Below are 27,130 nucleotides of genomic sequence, written 5' to 3'. Positions count from 1 at the left end.
ATTTTGAGATTCATCCATGTTGTTGTATGTATACATAGTTCATTCCTTTTTATTGATGAGCCAGTGGCCCAGTGCACGATATTCATGCACATTAAAAGGGAATTAATTAGAGGAAATATTTTAATATTGCTATTGGCCCTTTCTATAATAGAATGGTCAGAGATAAAAGAAATTAGTAAAATGTAAATGAAAATCTCCGTCCTGTCAGAGTCTGGGGTGCACCACGGGATCTAGAGTCAAGTCCCCACCCACCACCCGCACACACTTCGAAAACACAGGAGACCCACCAGGCCCCATCCCCGTCAAGCCCCTCTGGGCAGGGGGCACAGCTTCAGGTCTCCCAGCTTGGTACTGGGGTAGGGGGCATGGCCTGAGGTCCCCTGTCAAGCCCCACATAATGTAGGGCAGGGCCTGAGGTCCCTCGCCCCAGCCAGGCACCATGAGCCTCAGGTCCCTGTTGTTCGGTCGTGACATTACAGAGTCCCGGCATTTGCATATTCCTCTATTACATTGATAGATAGTATTCCAGTCTATCGTTATACCGTAATTTGTATATTCATTCTCTTATTATGTTTACATAGGTTATTTATAGTTTGGAACTATTATATATAAAGCTGCTGTAATCATTTGTATACAACTATTTGTGTAGACTTATGCTCTTTTTTTCTCTTGGGTAAATACCTACGAGTGGAATGACTGGAATGTACAGTATTATAGATGGACTTTAAGTCTTTAAGAAAATGCTGGTTCCTCTTCAAGATAGAAACATAAAAGGCTCTTGAATTCACCTACTCTCATGGACACAATGAATCCACAGTTACGTGTGGAACAATTAGACATGAGAGAAATCCAGAAACTAGCTGAACCATAAGTACACATCAGGAAAATGAGAAAAAATCCACATCAGAATGAGTAGGAAAAGCTGACACAATCTCACCATAACACGCCCCCCCCCCCCCCCCAACCATCGACACACATTTGGGAAGAAATTCACAACTTCCACCTTCTTTTTGAGGAGTGAAGGGTTTAGACCTCATCTGAACCAACTTTTAAGACTTCTACCTGAGAGATGGCCTCTGAAACATTTAGCTTTTAAAGCCTAAGAGTCTGCACCCACAAATGTGCAAAGCTATAGCAAACTCAGACAGTTTTTAAAAGGCTCCCCCTACAGTCTAGCGCTCCTATCCCCCAGGAGCCCAGTGCAGAGGCAGCACACTAAAGCAAGCTCAGTGTTTTTGTGAAAGAGACCTGACTGCTTACCTTAAAAGCTGCAGTCTGAAGGACAGGCTTCTAATTTAAAACATGTTGATAAAATAAATTGATGAGAATGTAAATAAATGGAAAGGTATTCTGTACTCATTGACTGAAAAAAATAATATTGTTAAAATGTCCATTTTACCAAAAGCACTCTATAGATTCAGTGCAATCCCTATCAAAAGTCCAATGGCATTATTTATAGAAATAGAACAAACAATTCCAAAATTTGAATGGAACCACAAAAGACTCCAAATAGCTAAATCAATCTTTAGGAAGAAAAACAAAGTTAGAAGTATCATACTCTCTGATTTCAAACTATACATTTAAAGTACTCAAACAGTATGATACTGGCATAAAACAGACATATGGACCAATGGACCAGAATCAACAACCCAGAAATAAACTTATGCATATATGACCACCTAATTTTTTTTGTTAATCCTCACCTGAGGACATTTTTCTATTTGGCTAGGAGCTTCTATCTTTCCATACATTTCATGTGTGTTTTCCTTACCTCATGGTACATACGTAGTTATAGTAGCTGTTTTAGTAAAGTTCATGTCTAATGATTCCAACATCTGGGTCATATTGAGTTTGGCACATGTTGATTATCTTTTCTGTTGGGGTAAAGATGTGGACACATTTTCTTGTTTTTTTAAGATGTTATGTAATTTTTGAAATTAATGGAGACATTGTGAATTTTATATTTTGTGGACACTGAATCCTATTATAATCCTTGAGAAGGATGATGTTCTTCTTTCAGTGGCAATCAATTGTTTAGGCTCAGATTACAAGGTCTATCTTTCCATCTATTTGTGGGCTCTGGTTCAAACTTCTGTTGAGTTGTCAAAGCCTATGCTGGGCTGTTTAAGTCTGCCACTCCCATCGGTACTGCAAGATTGAGCCCGAGACTTGTGCAGATCCATACATAGAAGCAGGGCTTCCTTTTTCAATTCTCTCCACTCTGGTATTCTCTCTGCATCTCCAACCCCCTGGTGCTCCTTTTCCTGGTTCCTCTAGCCAGAATGACTGGATTTCTATTAAGAAATCCCATACTGCCATCACTCCCTCACTGTTCTATGAGTACCCACTCACCCTTGCAGTAAAGCTGTAAGAAAAAAGAGGAAGAACCAAAACTGAGACAAGCCACAATGGTTATGCCGAGAGGCAAATGGATCAGTCTGTAGTGAATTCCTTTCTGGGCCAACAGTTCTTTTGAGTCCCAATTTCAATGTCAAACAGTTCCTTATGTGTACATGTCAGCCATGGTATTTCAGATCTGGTTGGTGGACAAATGGTGGTAATGCAGGTCCGACCATCTCTGGTTTGGTCCTGGGCATCCTACAGCAACGCACAGCTGCTGTCTGCTAATATGGCAAGGCATTGTCAGCGTCTTCCATCTCTGAACTTCTCTTCTGTCTTCATGGCTAGGGCACTCCTGTCAATTCCTCTCTGTTGCAGGAATCCACATGGTCTCAGAGTTGTTTTCTGAAAATATGCAAACATATTCTAACCAAAAGTTAATAAAGGGATATTTTCTATAAATTTGACTTGTGATCCCTTTTCATTTTTTTTTCCAAATTATTTTCCTCTGGCTTGTTTTGATACCATGTATGTTTTTCATGGGTAGTTTGATGTGAGCATTTCAAATGAAAGTTAATTTTCTAAAGTATAAATTTTCGATATGTAATTTACTCGCATGTATATAAGCCTAACCAGTGGTCATGGACAACAAGGGCGGGGCAATACATGGGAAAGGGTTTGAGATGGGAATGGGGGGATGAGGACAATTATGTGATACCATAATCAATAAAGAAATTTTAAAAATAATAATAATAAAATAAAATTTTGCTATGAATAAGCTTAATGTGGATATCAAATAAATGAATGTAAATGTAAGATAAATTTTAAAATAAAAAATTTATTATTCCAACCTTCACGAAAAAGAAAAAAGAGGAAGAAATTGAAATCTCACCACTATCTGGTCATTGGTCCAAGTTTTGTCCCTCTTCAACACTCTGCCTGCTTTGATTTAGTTTTTGAGTCATCAAATCGTGTTTTGTTTTATTTGTATTTTGTCCAGTATTTGTAGTTTGATTCACTGCAAGAAATGGGTTTTATTGGGTTTATTTTGCCATGCCAGAAACAAAACCTCCAGTAGAAACAAAATTCTCCAGGTTGAGAATTGGGGATATTTTATTTCATCTCAGTTATTTAAATTGAAAAATTCCAGCATGGGTGTAGGCACATGTGTGTGCCTGCATGTATGTGTGTATGTGTGTGCATGTGTGTAAGCACTTGATCTCTATCACTTAGAGATTAGTATAAATTCTTATCTCAGAGTGTTCATGCAAGGCTTAAATAACATAATGCAAACTAAGTGCCCAGTACAGTGTCTGGTAAATTGCAGACGGGAGTAAATATTAGTTCTCTTTCCCACTGCAGAGTATAAGGTACACTGAACTGCAATGACTAGTTTTTAAAATAAAAATAATAGTTATGATGGAAAGTTCAGATGTTCAGACATGTTCTTGGCATCTAATTTTTACAGACACAGAGTGTTTCTATTTTTGTTCTTAATCATATGCTACTCTTTCATTCTCTCTTGCTTACTCTTTCTTTCTGTCAACAATCAACTGTGTCACTGGGATGACACTGAATCAGGCACACCTATAGCAGTAACCAAAGAAGAATCTGTTTCCAGAGTTCTGGCCCATCCTAAAGCCTTAGGCAACTCTCTGCCTGCTTTGCATCATTGTCACATGCAATGGAATTGCCTGAAAGGAAACCACAAGAAAAACAATAACCTTCTAAATCTAAACTCACTTCAAAGTGAAGAAGTTCTGCATATGTAGCCAAGAATACCAATGTGCAATATATGAGTGGTGCACCATATCCCATGACAATTAATAAAAAAATTAGTTCAACAGTGTCTCTTGAAAAGGGGTTAGGGGAAGTGGAAGAGAGGTAGAATGAGGAAAAATAAGAAATTGGATAAGATAAAGGGAGAAACTGAAGTTTCCCTGTTCCTTAACAGTATAAGTAGAATTTTAGTCAAAATATGATCATTCGAATGCTTTTTAGTCTTGCAGATATGACAATATGACCCAATCCCACAGAATCAAAGCCATTTGCCATAAATAGATGTGTCCTCTCACCCCAGTTCATGCATAGAACTGCATTCCTGAGGCCCCTGTTTCTGGTAACTTTGTGGGCAAATAAAAAAAAGAGCATTTTAAAATGGAGAGTTAAAATGCCATCTGCACGGAATTTACCCTTCTAAACATAGTAGTAACCATATTCACCAGGTTTTCTGGTGGCCTTGGCTAGGCAAGTATGAACTCCAGAACCTACTCTTCTCAGCTTACTTCAGCCTTTATTTCAATAAAAGCAAGCCTATAGTATTAACAAGGGGAAAATCTGTTTCCATATTTCTGATGCATCCTAAAGCGATGCTTGCTTTGCATCATGGTTACACATAATGGAACTGTCTGAAAGGAAACCTCAAAACATTAGCCTTTTAAATCCAAATCCACTTCAAAGTAAAGAAGCTTTCCACATGTAGCCAAGAATATCAAGGTACAATCAATGAGTGACCACAATATTCTAAAACAATAAAAAATTAGTGCAAAACAATCTCCAAAATCTGAGATTGGTGGTGGGAGTAGGAGTGGAGAAAGAAGAGGTGGCTACCTGTTCTCCAGGCATCAGCCTTCTGAAAGCTGAAGCAACCTTGCTTCTTCGGCATTCTCCTGTGGACAAAAAGGGGCCATGCTAGCCTGACTAGCTCAGGGAAAGCCTGCAGCCTTGCAAAATCAGAGACCTAAGTAACCACACAGGATGGTCTAAAATTAAAATACTTTAAACTAAAAAGTAGTTTATGGTGGGTAATAATGTCCTAAGCCAGTATCTCCCCTGAGGAAGGTCAATTTTTACCTTAATTGAGCCTGTGTATTGTCATTTTGCAGCTATGATAACATATCCTTGGAATTCAAAATAATTTTCCTCTTTCCGGACTTCTCAAAGCACAGGCATAAATCCCCTCATTGTTATCGAGTTAATTGTTGTCTGTTAACAATCCTGCACCCATCTAAGTAAAAGAAGTACCTTTTGTTGTTTTTTTAACCAATCCCAGAGCCCCCCTCCCAATCTATCACCAATGGATTTCATATAACTTACATCTCCTCTTTTGATTATAATGTAAAACACAAGGTGCAAAACTCCCATTCTCCAAAGGATTATCTCAATCAATTGAGATTTTTCTGCATTTGGACAGTTTGGCTCAAATAAAGTCACAAAATTTGCTCACAGGTTTGAATATTTTTCATGTTAATACACTAATCCAATAGCATCTCAAAAGAGAAGAACAGGGTTGAGGAGTATAAATAACTGCTTATTTACATCTTTATGGCAGTATGTAGCTGGACTGAGGCTGGAGCACTTGTGACCACAAGGCTGACATCTTTTTATACAGCTCAGCTTTTCAACTGGGCCAAAAGGTTGGTGCTCCCAAAGCCTGCACCCATTACCTCTGAAGTAATTTTTTTTCTTTTTTCTTTTTTCTTTTTTCTTTTTTTTTTTTTTTTTTTTTTTTTTTTTTTTTGATCTATAACCAATCATAAAGTGGAGGAAAGCAGGCCTAAATGATTGCTGATTGCCAAGTGTCATGGAGCAGATTCATGGCATATATAACTTCACACAGACAATTCTCACTCTAAGGGGCAAAATGGCAACTAAAGATAGCATAGAGAAGGGTGTGAGAGCACAATTCCAGGTATTTTTTTAAAGCATTGAGTTATATTATTGAAGCATTTTGTTGGCTCCTTCGATATGTTTTGTTGCAAGTCAGTAAAAGAAAAAGAGAAATTTTAAGAAAGCTTAAAAAAACAACCTTGGGAATTTTGATTGCCATAGACAGTGTTTTAGAAAAGACATGCATGGGCGGAAGGAAAGGAAATATACTTAGTGACTCCTCTAGCCAAACACCCTACCAAGCACTTTTTAAAGTAACTGCTTTCAGTTTCACAAGCCCTGTGAAGTTTGTCTCTGTTTTAGAGAGAAAGCGAAGATTCAGAAATAATGTGACTTGCCCAAACTCACAGAGCAAATGAGCAGTGAAGTAGGGATTCTAACCCGGGTCTCTCTAATGCAAATGCTCTTCCAATTTTGCTTTGTAAAGTTTGTCTGGAAGTAACTGAGTTCTGGTCCTGGTTATTCATTTATCAACTCACTTAGTGATCATGGAGTGGGCCCCTATTTCTCTGGGACTTGTTTCCCTTTAGCACTGCCTTGAACGCTTTAGCTGCTCAGGGATTCCCAACTCTTCCACTCCAAGGACACTTTTCTTCTTTTTCATATTTTTCCTCTTGGAAGCCATGCAAGAGGAAAATGATGCTATCCCACCAAATTTGTATCTCTCAAGTAATAACTGATTTATTTTTCCATTGTAATTAATAAAAAAAAAATGCTATGTGTCAGTTAAGTTCCAGTAAAGAAAACAAAGTACTCTAGGAATTCCAAACAGAGAGAACTTGATATGAGAAACTGATTGCACAGATGATAGGAAAGCTGAAAGAGAGCGCCCAGGGAATGGCAAGGAAATGCAGAAAGCTGCCAGAGCAAGAAGCCATTGCCATTCCTGTGGCAGAAGAAACCCGGAGAGGAGAGGTTGCTGTTAGAATTTGAAGCTGGGTCCACCTAGCAGGAAGGAGAACCAAAGTGGAGGCTGCGTGATGGGCCCATGGAGGAAAGAACTGTCCAGGGCAAGTCTGAGCAGCTCAGGAAATGAAACGGCCAAAGAAGGCAGCAAAGCCCAAGGCAGAGCAGAAGGGCCAGATTCCTGATTTCTTCCCTTCTCCCACCCCCTGGTCTTCCTCTGATGCCTACCATAAGCAGAACCTACTCAGAAATCAGTTTGCAAGTAAACCTGGCAAGTGTAGTTCCCTTTGATACAGAGCAGAACAGGGAAGGTAGACAACGGCTTACAGAGCAAGCAGGTAAATGACCCACATAACCCATTTAACTGGTAATCAGAGCTTCTGATCAGTATATGAAAACAAAGTGACCCAGGGAACTAGATAGAACTCTGGTCAAAGGCAAAGCAACATAACATGTTATTTAGCCCATGAAGCTTTGTCTCAGATTAAATGTGCACTTTCCTTCAGGCTCCTTGAAGTAGTTTTTATATCCTTTGACACTCTTCAGTGATAAGGGGTACCAGTTTGGGAATCAGAATTCACATTTCAATCTGCTTTTCTGATAATAATAAAATGGACAGCTCTAGACTCAAAGGACAATAAGGGAAATAATTGGATCCTAATTCTAACCCTGCCAGAAGTGACTCTCAGAAAATAAATTCCATTTCTTTGTCAAAATCATTCTACTAATCTCTATAATTATAAATCATTACAGGGTTACAAAATTATGACTAATCTCCAGAATTACTAAATGAAGTTATGTCATAGAGTTCTAATTTATTTTTTCAAAGAGATTTTTATTGTCAGACAAAAAGTTAAAATAATGATGAAGTCTTTGACGAACAAAGGAAACCCCCAGATGGAAGTCTTGACACTTAGGATACTTTACAAAGAACTACAACTGCTCTATGATTTTGTCCTGGAATCTGTTGATGTTAATCCCAGGACAGAGTCTGTGTATAAGTGGTTGCATATTTCATTTTATGCCATCTCCTTCTTCATCAATCTGATCTTGAGGTCATTAAGTTTTCAGGGAACCATAAAAGCAGAAGTCAGCATAGAAACCTATATAACTTTATTAATTAATGTCACCCCAATAAATTTAACTAAAAATTTAAAAATGAAAAAGAAAAAGGATAGGGAAGTGGGAAAGAGTACTTAGTATTCTTACCCTACTGAATTAGGCCTTGTTAGTAAGGTCATTTTGCAGATGCATAATGTAAGTAAAAAAAGCCCCAGTGTCCCCAATTCTAGTTTTAAAAATTACTACCTGCTTGCCCTTTAATAGCATCTTATTTCAAATTTATGTCTTTTAAGTAGAGTTCTAAATTTACTCACACTACACCCAGAAAATGTACTGTATTTCGTAGTCTAAAATGCACATATTTTTACATTTTAACATCTCTAAAATTGAGATATGTCTTCCCATAATGTGCCATAGTTTATTGATAGCTATGATGGTCAGTTCTAAGTGTGAATTTGACTAGGTACAACCCTCAGCTAGTCAGTCAATCAAACACTAAATTAGAGGCTACTATTATGATATTTTACAGATGTGATTATAGAACATATTCAATTGATTTCAAATGAAAGTGAGCCGAAACCGGTTTGACTCAGTGGATAGAGTGTTGGTCTGCGGACTGAAAGGTCCCAGGTTCGATTCCGGTCAAGGGCATGTGCCTTGGTTGCGGGCACAACCCCGGTGGGGGGCGTGCAGGAGGCAGCTGGTCGATGTTTCTCTCTCATCAATGTTTCTAGCTCTCTATTCCCTTTTCCTTCCTCTTTATAAAAAAATCAATAAAATATATTTTTAAATGAAAGTGATTATCTTATCCTTGATAAGGCCTAATTCAATCTGTTGATGAAAGAAGGCCTTAAGAGCAAAGCTGAGGCTTCCCTGATGAAGCAATTTTGTCTGTGAAAATACCTTCAGCTCATGCTAAGAGTTGTAGTCTTCTCTAATTAACAACCTGCCCTACTAGTTCTTTTTCTCTAGATGAACCCTGACTGACATAGTAATTTTTTTCTTTCTCAGAAATTCATTTTAAAAAATGGCCTTTCTAATAGTCAATAATATCTTAGCTTTGACAAAATATAAGAATTTATACTTTTTCTCCATAACCCATATGACAATCTTCATAAGCCCCTATACTCTAAAGCAAATGTGGGAAAAACATCCAGCAAACTTCATTTAATACAACAATGACAGCAGTCCCTTTAATTAACTGCTTGATCTCTTTGGATAAAATCTCCTCTCCCTCCCAATTCTGATGGTGGTGGTTGGAGGAGCAGCAAAGATCATACATGACAGTATGAGAGAGGAGGAAAGGGGGTTCTAAGAGCCACATGGGTTACCTGGATTCTCACTGGATCGCTGCTGCCAAGCAGCTGGACTAAAGATCTCCCTGAACTGATGAGCACAGAGGTGTAAAGGCTTGTCTCACCATTTGAAGTCACATGCTGGCCCTCACTGCTAGGGACCCATGGTCCCAGCTATTTATCCTCATCTTTAAGACCTCACTCAAATTGAACTGTGTCTTGTATCAGGGCTTCAACCTTCACCAGGACCCTAGGCATCTCCACTCCCTTGGGCATAAAGTAACTTGAAAGCCCTAGATGTACAAGCCCAGAGGGTGCAGAATTGCCAACTTGGACTCCTAATACCATTTTATTTTCTCGTATGCCATGATATCCGTAATACCAAGCCCATACTTTTGCCATTTTTTTCTTGTTTTTTGAGGTAAGCCTGTAGAGCCATAAACTTCCCTCTCATGACTGCTTTCACTGTGTCCTATAGATTTTGGATTGTTGTGTTTTCATTGTAATTTGTTTCCAGGATGTTCTTTAATTCTTCTTTGATTGCTTTGGTAACCCACATTTTTTAATAGTATGCTATTTAGCCTCCAAGTGTTTGAATTTTTTTATTGTTTTTATTGTAGTTGATTTCTAGTTTTATGCCATTGTGATCTGAGAAGATACTTGATATGATTTAAATCTTCTTGAATTTGGAGAAACTTTGCCTGTGTCCCAATATGTGGTCTATCTTTGAAAATGTACCATGTACACTTGAGAAGAATGTAAATTCTGCAGTTTGGGGGTGGAACGTTCTAAAGATGTCAATTAATTCCATCTGATCTAGTGACTCTTTTTGGATTACTCTTTCTTTAATAATTTTTTGTCTAGAGGATTTATCCAGTGATGTAAATGGGGTATTTAAGTCTCCTATTATGAATGTATTGCTGTCAATCTCTCCCCTAATATCTTCCAGAATTTTTTAATGTAGTTGGGTGCTCCTTCATTGGGTGCATATATGTTTACCAGAGTTATATTCTCTTGATGTATCAATCCCTTTAGAATTATGATGTGGCCTTCCTTGTCTCTTGCTATGGTCTTCACTTTGAGGTCTATTTTGTCAGATATAAGTATTGCTACCCCAGCTTTTTTTTTTTTTCCATTTGCTTGATAGATATTTTTCTATTCCTTCACTTTCAGTCTGTGTAAGCCCCTTTTTCTGAAGTGAGTCTCTTGTAGACAACATACATATAGGTCATGTTTTCTTATCCATTCAGTCACTCTATGTCTTTTGATTGGAGCTTTTAATCCATTTATGTTTTATGTTATTATTGATAGGTACTTGTTTGTAGCCATTTCTGTATTTTATGCCTGTGTTCCTTTTTTTCCTTTCTATTTCTTCTTTTTATTGCATTCCCTTTAGCATTTCTTGCATTACTCTCTTGGTAGTAATAAACTCTTTTAGCATTTTTTGTTTGCAAAGCTCCTGATTTCCCCTTCAATTTTTGTTGATAGTCTTGCTGGATAGAGTATTTTTCTATTCAGTCCTTTCATTTGTATCACTTTGTATACTTTATTCTATTCCCTTCTAGCTTGGTGTGTTTCTGATAATCTGATGGGGAATTCTTTGTAGGTAACTATCTCTCTCTTGCAGCCTTTAACTTTCTCTCTTTGTCATTAATATTTGCCATTGGTATGCATCTTTTGAGATTCATCCTGCTTGGAACTCTCTGTACTTGTGTGACTTTTTTCCTTCTCATATCAGGGACATTTTTTGTCATTATTTCTTCAAATATATTCTCTAATTCTTGCTGCTCTTCTTGTCCTTCTGGCACCCCTATTATTCATATGTTACTTCATTTCATATTGCCCAAACACTCCCTTAGGCTCTCTTCCTGCTTTTTAATTTTTTCTCTAGTTGCTGTTCAGATTGGGCTTGTTTGTCTATCTTATCTTCTACCTCAATAATTTGGTCCTCCATTTCTTCTAGTCTACTTTTGGAACCTAACATAGCAGTTGATTATATCCATATCACTTTTTATATCTTCCTGATTTTTGCATAGGTTGTTGATTTTCTCATTCTTCTGGTTTATGAACTGTATGACCATTACTCTGAATTTTTCTACCATGTTGCATGCCTCTGTTTCACATATTTCCTTTCTTGGTGAGTCCTCTTTTTTTTTTTTTTTTCCTCTGGGGATTGTTTCATTGACTCCCCATTCTAACTATCACCAGAAGGTCCAAACACTGAGCCATGTGCAGTGGGAGCATCATGCCACCCAAGTATCACTGAAGAGCTCCAACACCATGACATGTGGCTGCTGTAGGTCAATGGGAGTCATGCGTGCCAAGAATCAGAGTCACTGGTGCTCAGTGCGGCCTTGGGATCCTACATGCGCCACACTGAGAGAGGGGGAAAAAAAAAAAAAAAAAAAAAAAGTCCCTGCAGGCATGCACCAAAAATCAGAGTCCTCTAGCACACACCAGGAGTCAGAGTCCCTGTGTGTACACCCAGAGAATTGTGTATCAGAGTCTCTGTCACTTTGTGCAGCTTTGTGCAAGAATTGGAGTCACTGGCATTTAATGTGTATGCACTGAGAATCAGGGATCCTGTGCACACACAATGAGAAACAGAGTCCTGCTGTATGCATGCTGAGAGTCAGGTGCTCAGTGCTGCCTTTTGGGGTGGTGGGCTCAGGAGGCCTGTGTGCTGAAAAGGCGTGACTGTGTTTTCCAGCAGTTGGCAGCTGTGGATTGGGGAGACTCAGTTTTTGCTGCTGGGATCTTGCAACCTTGGTTAGATTTGCATGCACCCAGGGGCGCCTCACAGAAGTAACCCCGGGGGCTGTTTGCTAGGGCAGAGCACTCAGAGGAGCCCCATACTGAAGTTGCATGGCCCACGTGTCTTTGTGCAGGCAGCCAAGAAGGGTGTAGTCCCAATTTCTACTGCTGGGGCCGTGTTTTCTGTTTGGATATGAGCATGCCCAGTGGTGGCTCACAGCAGCACCCAAGAGCAGCCTTTGGGGTACTGGGCCTGCACGCTAGAAAGGTGCAAGTGTGGTGTCCAGAGGTTGGCATCCAGGAAAGGGGAAGTCACACTTACTGCTGCAGGGGCCGTGTACCCTTGGAGAATGAAGTCTTAGGGTCTGCAGGTCTGCGGGCAGGGCAGCAGGATTTTGGCTGGAGTGGTTACAGGATTGCGGGCAGTGTCCAAGGCCAGGATGGGTGGTGGTGCTTATGAGTTCCTAGAAGAGGCCACTCTCTCCTTCAAGATAGTGAGGGCTCCATGTCTGAGCCCCACAGCCCAGGGAGTGCCCATAGCCATGGTAGGTGCTCCCTGTCCAGGAGAGCCTGGTCTGCCAGCCTCCATTACTTCTGCCAAATTTAGCTGACCCTCACTCGCTCACACACACACCACACATATCCACACACCTAGAATCCTCTTTTGCAACTGTTGTTCAAGAACCAAGCCCATATCTCAGTGCCCCTCAACCCCCACCAATACATAAATTTAATTTTTTTTTAATTAATAAATAAAAAATTGCAAAAGAATTGCTGGGAAGCTTTCATTGTTCCAAACCCTGGTTACAATTGAAAGATTAACCTAAACTCCCAAGTCAGGGGCTGATGGAAAAATAAAGGCAATAAAAGGCTTGTATTCTATGCACTGTCATTTTGAATGTTTAAGACCTGAGAGTACTAAATGAAGAATTCAGTACTCATTCACCAATCAGGACTGGCCAACCAGTCTTGAGGCATTAATCAGGGAAGGCTGTGGAAGTGAATGTCGTTACCTCACTCAGGAAGAAATCCCTTTGAAGGTAATAAAGACATGCAGGCAGAGGGTCTTTGCTGAAGTGTGAGCTGCAAAAACATCTAGGAACCAAACAAATGCCTGCATCACTTTCCAGATGTGCAGAACAATATTCTCTTTAGAAGAAGAAATCTCTTATCTCATTAGTTACCTTCCACTACTATGTACCCTCCATCCCCACCCCCAGATAAAATACCCAACAAATTTCCTCTGTTGACACTTAAGGACAAAAGTGGGAGTCAATTGGACTGATAAACTATCGAGCTAAAATATAGTTTACAGAGAAAATTGTCCTACTCCTTTCCTCTATGGAGACCCTTACCTAGACTTTTCAGAAATGCATTTTGATTAAAATATAATTATAGCAAGATAAATCTATGACAGTCTGCATAGTTTTCTATCACCACAAAGTTAGTGGTGAAAAAATATCTGAGCATGTTGTAAATCCATTAGAATAAATTAATGGTTCCACTGACACACTTAAAATAAACATGTGCCTGTCACAAATGTAATTAAATAATTCAGTGGAAAAATTAAATGTTGAAACAATTATCCATATGGTTTAAAGTATTATGAAAATATTATGGAAGAAAAAATGGGAGCTGTTATATATGGAACATGGGGATAGTCATGTCTTAAGCTTTTTTTCTTCATATTCCTTCATAATAAAAGAAAAGAGAAAATAATATTTATGAAGTGCCCTATATGTACCATTGAGTACTTTTATATCCATAATTCCATTGGATTGTCATAACAACCTTGCAAGTTCTTTTTGTTTTTCTTTTTTCACATGAGATAAAGGTATCTGAAGGAAGTTTGGAGACGTCAGATAACTTTTCCAAGACCACATAATAATCAGTGACTGAGTTAACATCCCAGTTAATCCAGTTAAGGTCTGTGCAACTCCAAAATACCATGCTCTTTCATCTTTATCACTGAGCCCCTCACCTCAGCCCTCCATTCCACTCTGCCTCTCTGTAGAAACCACAGACTGCAGCCTTCACCACTCTGGTGTTGCCTTCTTCCCTCCCCATCCTACAGCAGTCAAGAAATATAGATTACTCTTCATGGCCAAGTGACTGTATCCTTCACTTATAGTTAATATATAATGTAGAAGTATAAAGGAACAGTAATGTAAAAAATAATAATTTAAAGAAAATAAGAGACAAATAGTGCAATTGGGGGGCTCTCGCAGAGTCTACAGAAATCTGCCTATTAATGAAAGTCCCAGTGGTAAGAAGGTACTGGGAGAGCAGCCAACATTAAGTGGGAGTGGGTGTGTGAAAATGCAAAAGAAAGAAGGACAGATGCTGAAAAAAAAAAGTGGCCATATGTAGCAAATTATAAATTCGCTGGCTGCAAGTATAATTTCTGCAAATCCAGGGCCTCTTAAGGGGGCATACCACAGACACACTGCAAGAATCACTGGGTAGGACTTGGTGGATGCCCAGACAGAGTCACCAAATAAAGTAACATGTGAATCTTCTCCGAATTGATGTGGCTGTGAGTAATGGATCTGGAGATTGACAATCTGGCGTTAGCTGAGGTAATGATATTATTCAGGGCTGTCTCCCAATCCCAGCTCAGCTTCAGCCTGTAAAAAAAGATGACACCCTTGATTAATCTAAACCTCAAAGGTTTTTGGAAAGGTACAAAAATATTATATCAACCTAAAAATTATGGTCATCAAAGAACACAAACTTAGAAAGAAAGGGAATCCCTGTGCTGAGTCATAAAGACCACCTTATGCAAGAGCATGCGCCATTGACATCCCTCTCCCAAGAATGCTTTTTGCAAAGTAGAAGCCCAGAACTACTTTGTGTGGTTAGAAAGACCCTTACCCACAAACTACTTCTTCCATGACCTGGAAACAACCTGAAATTCCCATCACTTTCCCCTATGGAGTTAAACCTTCTAAGATCCTTGTTAAGAGGTAAACATTATCTTGGAGAATTAAGCCAAGGGGCTAATGTGATCTATAAACACCACAAGTCAAACAAATTTTATTAGAATTGTTCGTTTTACAAAGCAGGAAAGAGACAGTGATTTCCAGAATTCAGAGTAAAAGACACCACTATTGCTGATGCCCTAGTTGGTTTGGCTCAGTGGATAGAGCTTTAGCTTGTGGACAGAAGGGTTCTGGGTTCAATTCCAGTCAAGGACACATGCCTGGATTGTGGGCTCAATCCCCAGTAAGGGGCATGCAAGAGGCAGCCAATCAATTATTCTTTCTCATCATTATAGTTTCTATCTCTCCCTCTTCCTTCCTCTCTGAAATCAATAAAAATATATCTTAAAAAGAGAGAGAGAGAGAGAGAGAGAGAGAGAGAGAGAGAGAGAGAGAGAGAGAGAGAGAGAAAGAGAGAGACACCACTGCTACCAAAGAACAAAACAGGTCTAGTGCAACCCTATTGTCTTTTTTTTTTTTAATTAAATCTTTATTGTTGAAAGTAATACATATGTCATTTTTTTTCTCCCCATTGACCCCTTCTTTCCTGCTCCCACCTCCCAGCCCAGGCCTTCACCACCCTATTGTCTGTGGTAATGGGTTGTGCATATATGCATATAAGTTCTTTGGTTGATCTCTTCCCATCCAACCACCCTCCCCCACCTTGCCTCTGAAATTCTGCAGTCTGTTCTATGCTTCTATGTCTCTGATCTATTTTGTTCATCAGTTTATTTTATTCATTAAATTCCACATGTGAGTGAGATCATATGATACCTGCCTTTCTCTGACTTATTTTACTTAGATACTACTCTCCAGGTCCCTCCATGCTGTCTCACAGGGTAAAAGATCCTTCTTTTTTACTGCTGCAGAGTAAACCATGATGTAAATATACCACAGATTTTTTGGCCACTCATCTACTGGTGAGCATTTGGGCTGTTTCCAGATCATAGTAAGTAGTGCTGCTATGAACATAGGGGTGCATACATTCTTTCTGATTTGTATTTCAGGTTTCTTAGGCTATATTCCTAGAAGTGGGATCACAATACCAGATATCAAGTTATACTATAAAATCACTGTGTTCAAAACAGCCTGACACTGGCACAAGAATAAGCATATAAATCAGTGGAAGAACAGAGACCCCAGAAATCGACCCAAGCCATTACCTCAATTAATATTTTTATTTAAATATATTTTACTGACTTTTATACAGAGAGAAGGGGAGAGAGGTAGAGTTAGAAACATCAATGAGAAACTTTGATCAGCTGCCTCCTGCACACCCCCTGCTAGAGAAGTGCCTGCAACCAAGGTACATGTCCTTGACCGGAATCAAACCTGGGATCTTTCAGTCTGCAGTCTGACACTCTATCCACTGAGCCAAACCAGTTTCGGCACCTCAATTAATATTTAACAAACGAGGCAAAACATGCAGTGGAGTCAAGGCAGTCTCTTTAATTAATGGTGTTGGGAAAATTGGACAGATATACGCAAAAAAAAAAAATGAAACTAGACCACCAATTTACACCACACACAAGAATAAACTCAAAATGAAAAAAATATTTAAATGTAAGTTGTGAAATCATAAAAATCCTAGAAAAAAAACATAGTTAGCAAAATCTCAGACTTCTCTCATGGCAATATGTTTACAGATAAATCTTCTAGGGCAATGGAAACTAAGGAGAAAATAAACAAATGGGACAACATCAAACTAAAAAGCTTCAGCACAGCAAAAGAAACCAACACAAAATGACAAGAGAGCCCACTGTATGGTAAAACATGTTTGCAGTGATAAAGGTGTAATACCCAAAACATATATAAGGAACTTATACAATTTAACAAAAGGAAGACACACAATCCAATTTAAAAAATGGGCAAAGGACCTAAATAGACACTTCTCCAAAGCAGACATTCAGATGGCCAAGAGACATGAAAAAGTGCTCAAAGTCACTGATCATCAGAGAGATACAAATTAAAATGACAATGAGGCATCACTTCACACCTGTCAGAATGGCTACCATCAACAAATGACAAGAGCTGGCCAGGATGTGGAGAAAAGGGAAGGTTAGTGCACTGCTGGTGGAAATGCACACTGGTGCAGCCCTTATGGAAAAAAGTATGGAGTTTCCTCATAAAATTAAATATAGAAAAGTCCTATTGTCTTTATATTAGCGCACACAGAAAAGAAGACCACAAATAAATGAATTCCAGAGCAACAGCAGCTACCACATCAATACAAGTCTTTATAACCCAACATCACTGTTCTCACCACTTACCAGCACATTATAGTATTATCTATCAAATCCTATCTAATAAAAGAGTAATATGCTGAGACCGGTTTGGCTCAATGGATAGAGCGTCGGCTTGGGAACTGAAAGGTCCCGGGTTTGATTCCGGTCAAGGGCATGTACATTGGTTGTGGGCACATCCCTGGTAGGGGGTGTGCAGGAGGCAGCTGATCGATGATTCTCTCTCATCGATGTTTCTAACTCTCTATCCCTCTCTCTTCCTCTCTGTAAAAAATCAATAAAATATTTTTTTAAAAGAGTAATATGCAAATTAACCATCACTCCACGACAAAAATGATGACCCATAGCCACAAGATGTTGGTGCCCAGTCTTCTTAGCCCTGGCGCAGTCCCCAAGTTCGCCCACCGGCGACAGTCCAGGGTGTCTAGCTGGGAGGCACCCGCCCCCCACACAGCGATCCCCACCCAGTGGCGGCAGCCCAGGGTGTCTGGCTGGGAGGCGCCAGCACCCGGCATAATCCTGGCCAGCAGCAGAAGCCTGTGCTGGGGTCTCAGGCCATCAGGGCCTAGCATCCAAGCTGCATGATACGCATGATACCCTAGGCCCCGGTGGCAGCCTTGGCTAGGGTCTCAGTCCTTTGCACCCCCACCACTCGATCTTCAGGCAGAGGCAGCAGCCTGGGCTGGGGCCTTGCTCCCCCACCGCATGATCCCCTGGCTGCAGCGGCCTAAATGCCCGAAAGCAAATGAGTAGATTAGAAAACTATGGTACATCTACACAATAGAATACTACGCTGCTATAAAAAAGAAGGAATTCTTACCATTTGCAGCAGAATGGATGGAACTGGAGAGCATTATGCTAAGAGAAATAAGCCAGTCAGTGAAAGAAAAATACCACATGATCTCACTCATTTATGGATAATAAAGAACATTATAATCTTATGAACAAAAAGATAGGTACAGAGGCAGAGAAACAGCAAACAGACTGTCAAATTACAGGGGGAAGGCTGGGGAGTGTTTTGGTTTTTTGGGGGGGAGGGTGTAAGAAATCAACTGAAGGACTTGTATGTATATATAAGCATAACCAATGGACACCAGACACTGGAGGTGGGGTTAAGGGTGGGGGCCTTTTCTCAGGGGTAGGAGAGGCTGGGGGAAAGTCAATGGGGGGAAAAAAAGAGACATATTTACTACTATTTGTAATACTTTAAACAATAAAAAAATAGAGAGAGATTTTGTATCTATCAAGTTTAACAATCCAGCTGGATAATTCAAATTGATTGTCATCTGAAATCTGAAAATGTACATAAATTGACAGAAAAATTGCAGGTTATAGAGACCAATATAACCATACTAGTGAAGACTCTTTCAATTGCAGGTATTATATCAGCACTTTTAAAAGGAGAATGTATATTGGAATCCGCTAATTAGAAAGTCCAGGGGTATTCCTGGTTTTAGCTGTTACTGTGGTATAAATATTATCATCATCAGGAACCTGCCCCTTTTTCTTGCCACTCTTCCTCTGTGTTAACTCACTTTCCAGAATGTTCCTCCCCGGGAGTAGCAAAGAGAGCCCCTGGAAGCTTTAGACTTATATTGTCTTTAGAGCTAATGAGCCAGAAAAAAGAAAAAAAAAAAGAAAAAAAAAAAAAACTATACCTCATCCCAGATAGCTTAAGCAAGGGCTCCAGAGCAGTCTCAGATAGGTGGCTAAGCCATGTGTCCACTCCTAAGAACTGTAGTGAGGTAGGTAGAATATTTTAATGGCCGAGGTCTGGATCAAGTGCTTGCCTCTAGGTTTAGAGGGTAGAGTCAACCCCATCAGAACCTGAAGGCCCAAGTATTGGAAATGAATGGAACCCACAGGCAGACAAAAACTGTGCCCACCACAATGACTACATCACATATTACTACTCTGGCAATCAAGTCTGGAAATTTATTGTGTCATGTCTCAACGATATGGAAGTCTTTAACTCCTGGTTTAGCATATATGTCAGCATGCATATCGGCACAACTCCACTACAGCTTCCTAATGATGCAAAGCTGTGAAATTCAATGAAACAGACATCTTGGAAGTATTCATATTCATATTCTTTTGATGTGCATGAACATTAAGATGAGACATCTTTGGATATCTTTTTTGGCAGCTTTACATCAAAGCACCAAGATTTCTGCAGGCTAAGTACCAGTGTTGATAATTTTAAACTTTTATATAGATTTCTCTAGATGTTATATTATTTGTTTTCTTAATTCTGTATCATCATCCATTGAAGGCAAAAAATATTCTTTTCAACAATTCAAAAATTACTATTTATAGCTTTAGAAATAACTGTATTTATCATGAATCTCATCACAAAAAAATGGATCTTTTGAAACATATTCTAGAAAATCAGAATATCTCTATTGCCAGAATATGCAATATTTGTATAGTGTCTCCTAACTAGGATTTTAATGTTCAAATACAGGAAAATGGACTCCTATTGAACAAGCAGTATAACACCATGACCAATTCGAACAGCATACCCTTGACTTTTCTAGTGAGAGAGGAGGCTATGATGGGGGAGAGGGGTTCCAGTTTGAGCCTAATTTGTATCTAGTACTAGAATTCAAACTTCTGGGGTCATAACTAAAAAAATAAGTGAAGCAGGTAAATAGACTGTATTAGCTTGAGGAACACAAGTGAGAAACAAGTTAAAAATAACTCACTGTCAGGTGAAAACATTTGCATAAACTTGGCCCAACACTTAGTCTTTGAGGGCACAGGATGGTGCCAGACTAGCAAAAATAGAGGGGTGGAAGAGGACACAAATAAAATTGCTATAAAAAGTTTTCTGTTGAAAATGATGAACTGGACACACATTTAAGAATTTGTTTCATCCCAAAGTCATACTAAAATAACAATAATGAGATTTCCTTAATAACATAAGCCCATGAAGATAAATATCAAGATGGAAGAGGTGATAACAGAAAACAAATATAGACACCGAAAAGCTGATGAAAATATGATAACTGCCATTACAGAACAAAGAAAGTTGAATCCTAACGTGGCATTTGGGGAAAGCCCAGAAGCAACCCTTTTTATACCTCAAAACCTACAAAAGGCTTGGGGCATCTCTGGAAGTAGAGAAAAATGGCAGACTAAAATAGGTTTGTTTAAAATTCTTCAGATCCCAAACCTCCCCTCCCCCAAGATGACAAAGGCTTATTCTCTAGAGAGGGTAAAATAGATCTCTGGACTTCAAGACCAGTCATAACTAAGGGTGGGTGTGCTATACTGAAAACAGGAAGATGAAGTAAAAACAGGAAGACATTGAGACTCTAGGATCTTTTTTCACTCAGTTCCCATAACACTAACAGTCAGGCTTATACCCTCTGGCAGGAGGCTGGGAAAGCCTGCTCTGGGAAATCTAAGCAGTCCAAGAGAAAAAAAAAAAAAAAAATGAAGTTATTTAACCTCAGAAATTTACCCTACAAACGGCCCATTCAAATCATCCTCAAAGGGTTTCAAATCAGCTTCTGTTTCCTCATATTTGCAATTTAGCCTACCAGGTATTGGAGGAGAACTTCTGTTAAGAAAGACAAATACAAAATAAACAAATAGATTATGAGTAATAATCTCAGAGAGAGAAGGGAGAATATTGCCCTTAAGGGGAAAAAAGGAACCTGATGTTTTAAAGCAACTTAAGTATACAATTTTACCTACATGTTCCCAAAAATTCTAGTTTAGCACTTCTTAGTTGGGATTCAGGAATCTGTATTTTAACAACTCCACCAGGTGATTCTCATCATGAGAGAAGTTTGGGAAACACTGTTTTAAAGTATTCAGAGAACAAACTAAAGAAAGTCTTAGAAATTAAAAATGTAATAACAGAAATGAAAAACTCATTAAAAAGGCTAGAAGTTAAAATTCAGAAAATCTTCCAGAAAGTGCAAAAATAAAAATAAAAAACAAAGATGGAAAATAGGGGGAGAAAATACTAAAAATGTATATTAAAAATTAACTATAACAATATATAAATACATTGAAACATATTGATATAAAAATATAATATATCAATATACATATTTAAAAATATATATGAAACACCTCCTTATTCCACACCACAGAAAATATTAGGAGTGTGTGCATGCGCACACATGTGTGAGTGTGTGTGTGTGTGTGTGTGTGTGTGTGTTACATATTATATATTTATGTGACATATATATATATATATATATATATATATATATATATATACAATCTAGATATTATAAGTATTAGTTGTGATCAAATAACTGAATCAATACCCCTTCCCTGGGAACTGACTCTTCAAGTCATTTTACTATGGACATCCCCTTTTGCTGAGACCACATTTCATTATCTCTCCTCTCTGGACCTGCACAGAGAATTCTCTGGCCAGAAAAAGCCCACCAAAAGTCATTTAAAAATCACCGACTCCCAACTCCTGTCACTGGGTGCTGGAGCCATCCAGCCTGGTGTGTGGATGATCGAGTAAATTCATATTCCTTCATCATTCTGGCCTCTTGCATTCCTCCTTCGGTGACCTAACAACAAGCAGCCATAGAAAATCTTATAGGTTCTTCCTCTAAGCAGCTAACCTAGCATGTTGCTTCATGGACATGCTGGAGAGGAAGGAGAGAGGTGCTGCAAAGGTTGTGAAGATGGAAGAGACTGCCACCCAAGGACAGTCATTGGGCCCTCTGGAATCTTGATGATGATGGCAAAGAATGATCTGAATTTCAACAGGAATGACTGAGGTGCTCTGTATTGGAGTGGAGGCCACTTTGGGTCACAATTCTAGGAGTTAACTGTGAACTCAAGGAAGGCAAGAATGGTGGGGTGCCTGCTAGGATTGTATAATCAGAGCATTTCAAAGGCTTGGTTCTAGCCCTTGTGTCATGAAAGCTTCATTGACATTGAGCCACTCAGAACACATAAACTCCCCTTCATTTGTACAATGGTCAAGTGTTACTCATATCTTGCAGTATTTCCCAAACTTTTGACATATGTGTACCCCTCCTATAATTTTCGTAATGCTGAGTACCCCTTGTATTCATGAGAACGTAGAATTAGGCACAGCTAAGCACGGTGCAGTGCATATCCCCACCAAACTCCGGTGTAACGTGTACCCTCACCAAACTCTTCCTGTACCCCTGGGGGCATGCATACCACCCTTTGGGAAACACTGGCTTAGAGGATTGGGAAGTGTTCATCAGTATCATTCTCATGGCACAAGCATGATTCTATGGGATTCTTCCGGGGAACAGGCCAGAGCATGGGAGCGAATAAGAGGGTATGCTCCAGGGGTCTGCGGTGGTAAACACAGAGCTGGAGGATCGAAGTTCAGGCATGGCACATGTAAGCTCTCCACCCCCTCACTCCCACCAGCACCATAACATGCATTTATACCATGCAATGTGTTTAAAATGAACATTAAAGGCAGATATATCATATACCGGTTATCTCTGTAAAACTTTAAGACAGTCATGCTTGTGGTTGAATCTCAATTCATACAACCAAAGTAATTTCAAAATAATGCAAACAGCATGAAGGACATACATAGATCCTATTTATGTATCTTAATATCACTTCTTCCTTCTCCCTCTATTGCCTTCACATTCTAAAACTTCTCCCAAACCTCTCTCCTGAGTACTAAATCCTGATGCTCTTTCAGCCCTTGCCCTTGGGTAGCTCACCTCCCTTCCCACGGGCTCAGAAAAGCAGGATCCTGGAAGAAGGGGGACAAATTTAAAAACTGGAAATGTTCTTATATTAAACATTTTTATTCTGTTACATTCCAAAAAGGAAACGTAAAAAACATTAGCCAAAGAGCTCTTCTAAGTGTGTGTGTGGGTGTGTGTGTCTGTGTGACAGGAGAGACTTAAACACATATGAAGATAAGTGATGTTGTTGGGTACTCCTGCATTCTATAAACTGGCTTTAGGATAAAAAAAATGGCTTCTAAGAGAAACTGTGGAGAGTGACTAAAGTATAATTCATAATCTGGTCAAGTCTGTTCACACACACAGTTCCAACAGCAGTACAAATACAATAAATGAATAAATATATTCAACATCAATAAAGCCAAGCTGAAGTTGAAAAGGAACTTGAAAAGTCAAAAACCCTGTGGTATGAGATAAATTCTCTCCAGTGGATTGAAAGCCAGCTTCGGGGGCAGTCCACAGAGAGAACAGGTGGCCTGAGATATGACCACTGGCTCATACTGTGTACTTCAAGCTTGCTATAAGCAACTTAAAGAGAAAAGAAAAACCAAAATAAGGCCAGGTTGATTATATTTCACTGCAGTACTTTTATTTTGGTGAGGTTATTCTTTCCTTTAACTTAACCACACAAATGACATGTGGTTTTGCTTATCATGTTTTGAAAGGAAAGAAAACTGGAGCAGGGGTGCAAAGCAGAGAGGACAGTGGTGTGAGATACTGCTGCCCTATATCAACATGAAGTCAAGTCTCCAAGAACACATGCAGACGATACAAAAACACAATCTCCATGAAGGGAACACTTTCCTCTTAACATTAAATGGGACTTTTCCAAGTTGTATGCAATTAGCAAGTATTACTTTTATAATCAGGAAAAAAAATAAATATTAAATGGGTCTTCCTTCTTTGCTGCTTTAACTTCTAAACTCTGAATGTATGCAAGATTGCTCAAAATATCTTAATAGTTCTAACATGCTGACCAGTGAATTCCTTAATGACAATATCAGTGCTTGAGAGCTTTCAGATGTCTGTGGCACTGTTTGGAGGAATTTTATGGCACAAATTTGGTGTCACAACTATCCTGTATAAACTTAAAACATGTTAGATCAGGCAGATATCACTGGGACATCATTCCCAAAGTAAGTATTACAACAGTAACAACCTGTAATAGTTGTTTCAGGTTCAACTGACTGGTAACTTGCCAGTCACCAACTTAGCAGACTAAGGCTTCCTGCCCAGAATGGGCAAATGCTTAAACTTTGACCATTCAAAGAGAAAATAACAAGAGAAGCAAGTGGCAAAAGCAATAGTGAGAACAAAAATAAGAATCTATCATGCGGGTTGTTGTACTTTCCTTGAAAGAATAATACTTTGCTCTTGAGAAACTTTCATTCTAAAAATAAAGAATGCAACTAGGAACACACAGTCCAAAATAGATGGAAGTATTCAGAAACTGAAAAGTGAATATACATTGACCTTCATTCTATTAGACATGTTGCCAATAAATTTCCTTAAGACAAGAACTTTCTCTTTCTCATTAACTTCCCAGTTGCTCCCGAAGAGTCAAATGCCATCCCACCCCCACAGCTTTTCCAAACATTAATTCATTCCAAACTGAGGGTCAGAGCTGAGTCCATTGCACCTATGTGTGAAAGTAAACTTTCTCTTGACTCTTACTTTCCTTTTGAATAACAAAACAATATCACTCTAACCTTGACATTTTGTTTCACATTACTATTATATATGTATACTAGAAGCCCAGTGCATGAAATTCATGCGTGCAGAGGTATGTGTCCCTCAGCCCAACCTGCACCCTCTCCATTCTGGGACCCCTCGAGGGATGTCCAACTGCCCAGTTAGGCCCAATCCTGGGGAGATTTGGCCTAAATGGACAGCCGGATATCCCTCTCACAATCCAGGACTGCTGGCTCCCCACCACTTGCCTGCCTGCCTGCCTGCCTGCTTGATTGTCCCTAACCACTTCTGCCTGCCAGCCTGATCACTTCCTAACCACTCCCCTGCCAGCCTGATTGATGCCTAACTGCTGCCCTGCTGACCAGATTGCCCCTAACTTCCCTCCCCTGCTGGCCTGGTCACCCCTAACTGCCCTCCTATTCACACCTTGTTTCCCCCAACTACCCTCCCCTTCTGGGCCAGTCACCTCTAACTTCTCTCCATGCCAGCCCAGTTGCCCCTAACTGCTCTTCCCTGCCAGCCCCATCACCCCTAACTGTCCTCCCCTGCTGGCTCAGTCATCCCTAACTGTTTACCCTTACCATCCTTGTTCCCCCCAACTGCCCTCCCCTACAGGCCTGGTGTCCCCTAAATGTCCTCCCCTGCAAGCATGATTACCCCCAACTGCCCTCCCCTGCAGGCCTGGCCGCACCCAACTGCCCTCCTCTGAAGGCTTGATTGCCCCCAACTGCCCTCTCCTGCAGACCTGGTCACCCCCAACTGCCCTACCCTGAAAGCCTTGTTACCCCTAATTGCCCTCCCCTGCAGGCCTGATTACCCCCAACTGCCATCCCATTCTGGCCTGATCACCCATAACTTCCCTCCCCCCTCGCCTCCTAACTGCATCTACCTCAGCTCCACCACCATGGTTTTGTCCAAAAGAATGCCCAGAAGGTCTCCTGGAAGGTCTCCCAGTCTAATTAGCATATTACCCTTTAATTAGTATAGACAGAGGCCTGGTGCACAGGTGGGGACTGGCTGGTTTGCCCTGAAGGGTGTCCCAGATCAGGATGGGGGTTGCCTTGGAGGAGTAGTAAGGGACTGAGGGCTGTTTTCAGGCTGGCCACGTCCCCCTGAGGGGACCCTCACTCCAATGGTGACATGGCCAATCTGGGTGAGGGGCTGAGGGCCATTTGTAGGCGCCTTCCTTGGTGGCCAGCCCTGGCGACCCAAGTTTCCCATGTGCTCCGGCCTATACCATGGCCGCCACCCACTGGCCCCTCCTTCAGTGGCAATCCCAGGCAGATGGGAAGCTTGGCTTCCTCCATCACCAGGGACAACCCAAGCCTCCTACCCCCTCCAGTTGGCTCTGAGGTGGCCGCCATCTTTGTCCACTAATTTGCATATTCCCTCCTGGTTGGCTATGGGTATCGCAGAGTAACATTCAATTACCATATTTCTCTCTTATTAGTATAGGTTGTTTTTTTTCACTTTTTCAGGTTATCAACTTTTTGTGTACACAGAATTGTATTAGAAAAGTATGTTCACTTTTTTACATTACTTGGATGTACTTAGTAGTGATTTCTTGAGTCATAAGATTTGTGTAAATGACACTAACATCCAGTGTCACAACTATCTATCTAAATATAAAAGGCTAATATACAAAGTGACCCCTAGGGAGTTTGACCAGGAGACTGGGAGTTTGATCGCTCACTATGACATGTGCTGACCACCAAGGGTGATGCAGAACATGGCAGGTGGCCATCAGTGGCAGCGTGGTGCTAAGGGAGCAAGGGAAGGAGGCGGCGGGGAGGTGGGGAGTGTGGGGAACCTGATCACAGGCCAGGCCTAGGCACACTACCCATGTACAAATTTCACGTACTGGACCTCTAGTTCTATAGAAAGTTAAAGCATGTTAGATCAGACAGATTCAGGCATTAAGGAAAAGGCAATAATTAGTGCCAAGGTCCCTGCTTGGAAATGCTGTTGCTAGCATACTTTCCTTATAGTGAATTATACTGCAACATGCACTGAATTTTGACAATGGACTACCTCAAGTATATATGAACTATTTTTCTCTATGAAATTTTAAAAATAGACTTAAAAGTCCCTCTTCTGAACTTGCATAAATTCCCACTTTTGAAGCTCTTTCTAAAAAGCATTCTAGCCGAAACCGGTTTGGCTCAGTGGATAGAGCGTTGGCCTGCAGACTGAAGGGTCCCAGGTTTGATTCCTGTCAAAGGCATGTACCTTGATTGTGGGCACATCCCCAGTAGGGGGTGTGCAAGAGGCAGCTGATTGATGATTCTCTCTCATGGATATTTCTAACTCTCTATCCATCTCTCTCCCTCTCTGTAAAAAATCAATAAAATATATTTTTTTAAAAATAAAAAGCATTCTAGCAGGTAGCTCAATGCTGTAGATTCAGAGATAAGGTCCTTAAAAGGCATTCCTGAAGTGCATCGGACATACACCGAAACCAAAAG

This window comes from Pipistrellus hanaki (genome assembly GCF_964339955.1).
Source record: "Pipistrellus hanaki genome assembly, chromosome: 3".
Lineage (NCBI taxonomy): Eukaryota > Metazoa > Chordata > Mammalia > Chiroptera > Vespertilionidae > Pipistrellus > Pipistrellus hanaki.
The sequence above is the reverse complement of the archived record's forward strand: the minus strand, read 5'-3'. Positions refer to the sequence as shown.